The sequence below is a fragment of the Falco biarmicus genome, chromosome 5 (genome assembly GCF_023638135.1).
Source record: "Falco biarmicus isolate bFalBia1 chromosome 5, bFalBia1.pri, whole genome shotgun sequence".
NCBI classification, from domain to species: domain Eukaryota; kingdom Metazoa; phylum Chordata; class Aves; order Falconiformes; family Falconidae; genus Falco; species Falco biarmicus.
In genome coordinates, this window is record NC_079292.1 from 66,822,675 (window position 1) to 66,831,563 (window position 8,889).

The window sequence follows — 8,889 nt, forward strand, 5'->3', positions numbered from 1 at the left end:
ATTCAGACCAAACTACTTTATTTTTAGTTTATACTGCTTTGCACCCCTGCCATAAATATTTTATCTTTTCACTTTGATTGCAAGTTCATAATTAATTTATATTAACACTTTTAAATCCAGAACAGGGAGCCATATAATGATTTGCAGATTTTAATAATTCTTTGCCATCTCCTGTCTCTTCTTCCATTTATCATGTACTGCCAGAGTTTCTTACCAGAATGAATAAACTTTAATCCAAGTGGTAAAGCCCTGGATAAGCTTCACCTGCAGAAGCTACAATGCTGACCCCAAACTTTGATTTTCCTTTATCTTGTGCAAATAGGTCTGCCGGTTCCTCAGCACTGTCTCCTTGACTTCCAGGGCTCTTAGTTCCTATGCCAGATAAATGCTCTGTAGCAAACAACTTGATGTAGTTCAGCTACCTAACCTAGAAAACAAGAACAGGCTCGTTCATATCTTACCTGCAGCTTCTGCACAGCCTGAGAGTACCACAAGCTGTGTCTGGTTTCCCTGTTCATGGATGATGTGATAGACCAAGTTACTCACAGACCTTCACAGGAATACCTAAACACAAGCTTTACTCTAGAGACTGATCAAGAAATTATACAAAGCTAAGGGAAACCAGCAAGACCTGCATGCAGTTTCTTTCCTCAGCTTTTTTCAACATTCCACCCCTCTAGTCCTTGTCCTTCCAGGCAGTCACCTTCTGCTTTGCTCTGCCTGATTCCAGGACAGATCTCCGCCTTCTTACTCTCTCAGAACTGGATCATCAAAGAACTCCTTTTTAAAAATTCCCTTTCTTCTGCTACCAGATGACTTTCCTCAAAGACTTCCATGCTTTGCCAGGTAATGCAAGGCTTGTTACAAGCTTAAATTAATTGCATAGGTCCCTCATACAGGAGCCAAAATCATTCTGATTAACTAGCTCTTTGTTTATTTACCCTTCAAGAAATATTAACACCCAAAGGTCTAAGGTTCTAATTAAAAGTAATTCATTGTGACTCTTTCTGGTTTTGCTGGTATACCTTTTTCCATCAAGCACTATCAAACTGGTAAGTAATCTATTTCTGATGGGGGTTTTTTTAGCTCGTTAGATTAGCATAGTTACTACATGCTAGTTTCTGAACCCAGCTGCATCACTTGTGTCATATCAACCCAACCTTGATTTTTCCAGTTCACACTGGGAAGTAGCTTTTGACAACTGGGTCAACAGGATGACAAAGTTTAATTACAGTTCAGAGTAGTCTTGATCATAAGATTCCTTCCTTCTGATGAAATCACATAAGATCAAAGACAACAGGTCATATTTTCTGCAGTATGGGCCCTTTACAGCCAACAGGAACAGTCGATTGCAAAGGCTTTTGGGCATTGAACAGTTAGCTCATTTCCTGATGTAAAAGCAACTTTTGCAGACTTAAAATTTTCCACTAGGAAAAAATTCAGTTTATTATCAGAAGTATTGAGATGAAATACTATCTTTGTTGAACTCAATGTGGAAAATACTTAAGTTGAAGTGAAGTTCAGTATTCTTCCAAGTGACCCAAAATGTTTCATTCTGAAGCACTTCTACAATAAACTGCAACTGTTGATTGCAGTGTGTTGTATGATACAAATTAGAGTACCAGTATCCATTCTTTCTTAATATCTTGGTTTCCCTAACATAATTCAGTGTGTTCTTTATTTAAACAACATGGATGCTGCATTGTGTGAGCCACAGGACTCTCATAGTGCTATGGAAAATGTGTCTGACAGGGAAATTCTGTGTTATAGTGAGCATCAGGTTGCTCAAAGGTAGCATCCAAGATGCAATGCACAATATTGGAAAAGCTGTATGTAACAAATGATGCTAAGCAAAGCATTTTTAAAATAAAAAACTGTTTTTCAGATAATATGACTTGGCTCTGAAATTATTCATATAGTTATTATACAGTCCAGTAATGTTCATTTGTTGTAGAGACAAGTTCTGTTATCAGTCACAACAAATTGACTTTAAGTGGGGTTACACTAGCTTATCTAAACCTAGAATTTAATTTGTGTTACTGTAGTTTCATAAGAAGTTACAGAAAGATGTCTTTCCCTTTCAGGAATGTCAGACTGCTTTGTTTTGATGCAAATTTTCACCATTTCTAGTAGAAAATCTTGAGGGGAAAACATTTCCTATTTGCATTCCAATTTAGGTCAAAACTAATGCTGCAGTATTCTTGATCTCATTTTCACCCAGCTCTAGAAATTACCTCTTACAGTCTCGAAGCCTACCATGTGAGTTGAACGAGGGGATTGCCAACATCTCTGCCTGCACATTTGCCTTGGAGCCTCCACTGATGAGTAAAATACTTTTCCTGAGATCCTGGTAGCTATCTGTCTCCTCTTCATTAGAGCAACTCACTCTTATGGGACTCCTCCCCTGTGTTAAGTGCCGCTTTTCTTACTGCAGTTTGCGTCATTGTTCTCTCTACTGTGGCTCACAAATAAAGTTATTTTCATAAAAAGCAATGCAGTGGCTTTTATTTCAGGACCAAGGGACTGAAGTACACCCAGTTTTATTAAACAAACCTAAATATATTTCTAAAAGACCGAAAAGAAAATCAATAAGAAGTGACTAAAAAATGTATAAAGATCTGATGCATATTTAACATGAAAAATTTTTCTCTGAGAAGACTGTGTAAAATGAGGTATTTCTTCGAAACCCAGGATTTTCTGGATACTTACTTAACTCTGTTCTGCTGGCAAATTCTTTTGGCAGCACTGTGCTGCCAAGTACTTGTAAGTTTACACCGCACCACAGTACCGTAAGGCTTATCTTGCAAGGTCCAAGTACCCAAAATTAAGCACGTGCACATTCAGGAAGCATTTACCATAATACTCCAGAAGTACCAAGAGGTTTTACAGCACGCATTTGCTTTTGTCAAAGGGTCAAATTCTGTTCCTGCTTACAAATCCCTGAGGTCAACCTGAAACCAGGCCTTGGCCCTGCTGAGCTGCTGTGACTGATGCGCAGAACAATAAAAGCAGATGAATTTGATCATCCAGCTGATGAGACCCTAGACTGCCTAATCCAGAGGCAGGTGAGCTTTTAATCTTGACTCTAGGACTGTAGATGTCCCCTGTACACACACCATGCCCAGCTCTGAGCCCACACAGACCTAAATGTCCCCTCCTAGTGCCCCTTGGTGTCTGCTTCACCACGGCTGAGACCAGGCTAGCTAAGGGAAGACAGATCTTTTTCCCTAAGTGTCTCTCATAACCTCATCCTCTCAGATGATGTCTCTCATCATCGTTTCAACTAAAATGTCTTTTAAAGTGTCTTTTACTGCTACATAGTTTTCCAAGACAGGCATGGCAACTCACCAGCCATCGTTCACAGTACAAGCAATGGCTTTCATGGGGTCTTCCACAGTCCCGGTACACTCTGCTGACCAAATTAATTTACAGTGTAGGCGTTTGCAGACATCTCACTGGAAAAATAAGATCAGGAAGCCTGCCACGTGATGAACCCATGAGGAAAGCTACTGCAGTCCCAGGCTGTTCATTGCCCCTTCCAGAGGGAAGCAGTGTCACTAGAGGATTGCATGCTTTTGGCTTTTTCAGGCAGGCATCAGAAGCTCCCCTCCCTTCCACAGTTTAAGGGTTGCAGAAGCAGACCCCAAACGTTTGACCATTTAAAAAAATAACAAGGCTACTTTGTTCTCCATCCCAATTTTTCATTGCCTAGGCTGCTCGGCTGGCAGGCAATTTCGTGAAGATACGGTCTGATAAACTGACTTTGAACACTGAATCAATTGTGTGATTTAAAGCAAGAGCCCAAACTCAGCCAGCAAATCACAAAGCAAAAAATTGATTAGAAGGAGAGTTGCAGTAAGCCACTGTAACAAAGGGCATCCTAATAGTTTTATGTTCAAAACAGTCTTTAATGATAAATAATACTGGGTCTAAGAAGTAAAGAGACTGAAATAATTGTTTATGAAATTGTAATCTATGGTTAATTTAGAAGAAAAGGAAGATTCACAGGCATCCTGATTTTAAATCTTTCTCAGCACAGCCGCCTGATCCAAAGGCCATGAAAGACTCATGGATCGGTGGTTATTAAGTGAGATCACTCACAGTATTTCTTTTCCTCTTGCTAGTTACAGAAAGGGTGGTGAGGAAAATTGGACTGACAAATCTTCCCCTAGATGGAAAGAAAAAGCAGAGCAAAAGAAAATCCATCTGTTCTCACTCCTGGAATTTCATGTTATCCCATATAAGGACAAGTTTCTACAGTACATGAATCAAAAGTCCTAAAACCGTGGGTATTACAAAATCACCAGGACAACCACCAAGTGTCAGTGACAAGGTGACGGTATCAGGCTAAGACAAAATTCGGGGTGCTTTGGGATTCCAGTGCATGGTAAGCTGCACTACAATAAATAGCACAACAGATTAATATTTCATGTCCCTTGAACTAAGGCATTTTTTAGTAGAGGAGAGATGGAGCAGAAGGAAGTGGGCAGTCACCTTAGTCCCATGTCCAGCAATCAGATGGTTTGTACCCTCCACAGCACTCCTGCCCCAGGGAGGCCACCATGAGATGACATCACTGTAACCTGCCTGGGCTGGACTGCAGGAGCATGACTAAAAGTCATTAACGTTTCAAGAAAGGGATGGAGAGCAACCCATGGAACTGGTGTGAAACACTGACAATAATGGGGTGAAAATGTGTGGTGTCCTACAAAATGAAGGGCATTTGAGAGGACTAAGCAATAAAGATCATATCTGTCACCTTAAAGCAAGGCTAATCACAGCAGCTGCACACTCAACTTATATCTTGCCTCTATACTGATGGCACATTTTCAAAACAGACAGTGTTGTCATAAAAATTACATTATATATGCATAGCACTTTATTTACATTAACCTAGTTTGTACTGGTTTTTATCAATATACTGACTTTGCTTCAATTTTCTTTTTCTTGTAGTGTAAATCCTGGTTGGTCATTAAATAGTCATAATTTCTAGTGGTCCTTCACACTGCAGCTACAATGATAATATCTGTACACTGGGTCACACCATATCCCAGGTTGAAAGAGGCTGTGTGGAGAAACCAGTGCTATGAAAGGAAACCTGCTGTGTTCCCCAGGTGTTCTTACCTTGCTTTGCCCATTACCTCATGCAAAACTGGAAAAGCCACAGAAGCCAAAACCGAACTGTGCATCTAATCCTTGTCAACTCACTGCCTTCTAGTCTCTTCCAGTTTTGTTATGTTTTGGGGTTTGTTTGTGGGGTTTTTTTGCTGTATCAGTCAATGGTCCCTGGGGAACAGATGGGCCAGGCACCACACACTGTAGAAATGCACCGAGGCAGCAACGGGGAGAGCTCATTGTATGCAAACAGAAGTATAGAACCATAGAATAGTTTGGGTTGAAAAGGACCTTTTAAAGGTTGTCTAGTGCAAGCTCCCCCTGCAATGAGCAGGGACATCTTCAACTAGATCAAGTTGCTCAGAGCCCCATCCACCCTGACCTTGAATGTTGCCAGGGATGGGGCAAATACTACCTCTCTGGGCAACATATTGCAGTGTTTCACTTCATAAAAAATGATAATAAAAAATTCATCATAAAAAATTTCTTCCTTATATCTAGTGTGAATCTACCCTCTTTTAGTTCAAAACCATTACCCCTTGTCCTATTGCAACAGGCCCTGCTAAAGAGACTGTCCCCCTGCATGACTGGCAGCAAGGCTGCAAGGCACGGCAGAGAGATGGTGGCTACCCCTTCATCCTTTATCTCACTTTCCATCATCACTTCCCAATATAATCCAAGACTCTGGACCTCTAGGCTTAGGAAAAAAACGCCAGTGATGGAGAAGTGACAGTCAATTATTTCACGCCAGTGTTACTTTTGTTGTTGGTACCAACCAAGACCAGCTTCTCTCCATGGACACATGCAAATCCCCTGGGTACAGGCAGGGGCACGTTGCAAACTTTGATTTTATAGCAGAGAGCAGTGACAGTGCCAACAGGCCTGTAAAGAAGACAGATGTTGCTGCCGGGCTGAATGCAGTCCCCACACTGTCACCTAGTGGATTTAGTAATTATATCCAGAGCTCAGTTTAATAACACACTAATTTCACTGGATATACCACAGCTTAAACATTTTTTTTTTCTTGTACAGTTTCTGCCTTTTCTCATCCAGTTCTCTTAGGATTGCTCCTTCCTGAATCCTCTTTTTACAATAATTTTATTCTCTTCATTTTAATCCCTTTGTACAATAATCCCTATTCCTTTGGTTTACTGTAGTTGATGCCAAAAAAGCACAGAGTAACTGCTCAGAGACAATTTTGTCTTTAAGCAGCAAAGGTATTTATTTAATGCAATGTTGGGGGGCTAGCCGGCTCGCACCGGACAAACTAGCTCCAAAGTTTTTGGCGAAAGTCAGGTAATTTATACAGTTTTCCTGAGAGGTTACAACATCTTTACATACATACTCATTTAATTTCGACATCTAATCATCATATTCATAATAGGTGGGGTTTGGGCAGAGCTTGAGGCAAAGTCTTCTAGAATAGCCTTTGGGGAGCCTTTTGGGTGTTCGTTCCATTCTTTGGCCTTACTTTTGGGGGTTGCTTCATCTTCTTCCTGGCTTGAACTCTTAACTTTGTTCAACAACCTAGTTTCTGGAGCTTGCAAAACTTCTTGGCTCATGGCCTTCTTATGTCCTTCAAATGCCCACCTTTTCTTTATTTATGACTGCTATATAGCTCAGAGTACATTCCTCCTATCTCTTACTTTAGTACCATCAGCAGAACAGAACAGGCCGTGCCATCTCTGTTATACTTCAGCATAAACAGAGCATCACCCAGAGCGTGGTACCAAACCCATCCTAACCCATCCTTTAAGACCTTGATCTGTTTCATCGTTCCCAGGCAGGTTAGTTCCCCACTGCCAGCTAGTGACTGCAGAACGTCTTTTGCTTTCTTTTAGGAAAGTATCCTCTTTTCCTTCCTTACAGTAAAGTAGGAATAAGTTTATTGTCTGTGAAAGACAGAATAAATTCTCCTTATACATTTACTGCAAGCGGTGCAGGTGCCCTTTGATACACCTCCGGTCTTGAAAGACAGATCTGCAGGCTGAACACACTAGGTGTCTGCCTCTTCACATGGTATCTGCCTTCCCAGGCTCCAACCCCACACTGTTTGCAGTCTCCTACTCTGAGAAATTCCCCAATAAACTCAAGTACTACAAGGGTAAGGAAATTATGACATACAATTATGCCAGTTATGTTTGCCTAAACCTAAAAAGTATGTAAATACAACAAACTTAGCAGTATGCAGGTATGAGAAATATTAGAAAAATGGTGTTATTAGGATGACAAGCACTCCCAAAATCGGAGTTGTCCCAGCTCAAGAAGGTCTGCAAGGGGCAGCTGTTGGCCCATAGGTTCCGCGCTTATGACACGTGTCCTACCTCATGCGTTAAGGTGGCCTGGAGAAGACGTTTGTCTTCATAGGTGTGGATTCCCAGACAGTGGGATTTACAGTGTTGATCCTATTCTGCTGAGACCTCTTGGTCTTTGATTCTGCATTTTACCCTCTCACTTTCAGTGACCTGTGACTTTCTGTACCTCCTTATTTATGCAGTCAGATTGCTCATCACTCCTGGAGAGTCAGCTCTGAATCTGTCCCAGGGGCAACCCTTCACTCCACCAGCATCCTGCAGCAGCCCTCCTGAGGAGTCAGCTCCCCAGGCTCGCCCAGAGATAACCAGTCACTTCACTCTTGCTCTGCAGCTGGTTTAACCACAGTCATTTTGCAACATCGACCTTATGGTCTACCAGAAAGGAGTTAATTAGCTAAATATATTAATGCTGTGTCAGCAATTTTATTACTGCTTTACAGTTATACTAAGTCAGTGATTTGGCCAGTCTCTGCCCCATTTGAAGAAATGCTAAATATGTTTGTGCTGGTTTGGCAGTTTTGTCACTGGCCTGTCTCAGCTCAACGGTCCCTTTTCTGTAGCAAGGGTCTATGACTCCCCACTGCTTCCAGCTTTTCTCTTACAAAAACTGAGAGAGAAGGGAAAATGACTTGTCAGAAGTTGTAAAGAAAGAATATGAGGCCACTGACATGCAACAGAAAGGGGGGGAGAGACTTTAAACATTATTTAACAGTTTACAAACCACAAGCTTATAGACCAGTTTTTCTTCTCTGTATGTGTGCTTCTGCATTCACATCAGACTCTACCAAAAACCTCTTGCATGAGTACATAATATAACATGAGGTTATTTTTAATAAAAATCTCCAGTTTAAGAACCATTTTAATGACCTTCTGCCAAAAAAAAAAGAAAAAAAAAAGTCTTTTCCACAGGCTACAGAATGATGTAGCTGGGACAAAGACACCCATTGCCATGTTCATAGCTGTCTCCTAGACAAAAGCTGGGAGTGCAGAATTCAGGCAAACTGCTCTAGAGAAAGCTGGCTTCTTCAGCAATTAATTTTCAAGAATTTAGATCGGCTTTAATGATGATAAATTAATGATGATAAATTAAGAGGGATATGTTGCACAAAGGACATAAAGAATCCAGAAATCGGTGTATGTACTAGATACGACTTTGAAGCTACAAACAACTGGAAATTAAGTCGTTAGATCTTGCTAGCAGGTGGCCACTCTCCTGGAGATGACAGAAAACGTGCCCTGTCACCAAGCTCTTAATGGAAACCTGTCCCTATTGAAAGGACCACTGGAGTAATAGAAGTCATGACAGGAGAACACTTATTTCAGAGCAGAATTCTCCTTCTATAATCTTATGACAAATACATAGAACAAGTCTCCCAACTAAGGCAAGTGGATATACTTTCTTACTTGTTTTTAAACTCATTTTGGGGGGAAAGTCTTATTTCATTCCTTAATTCTGATG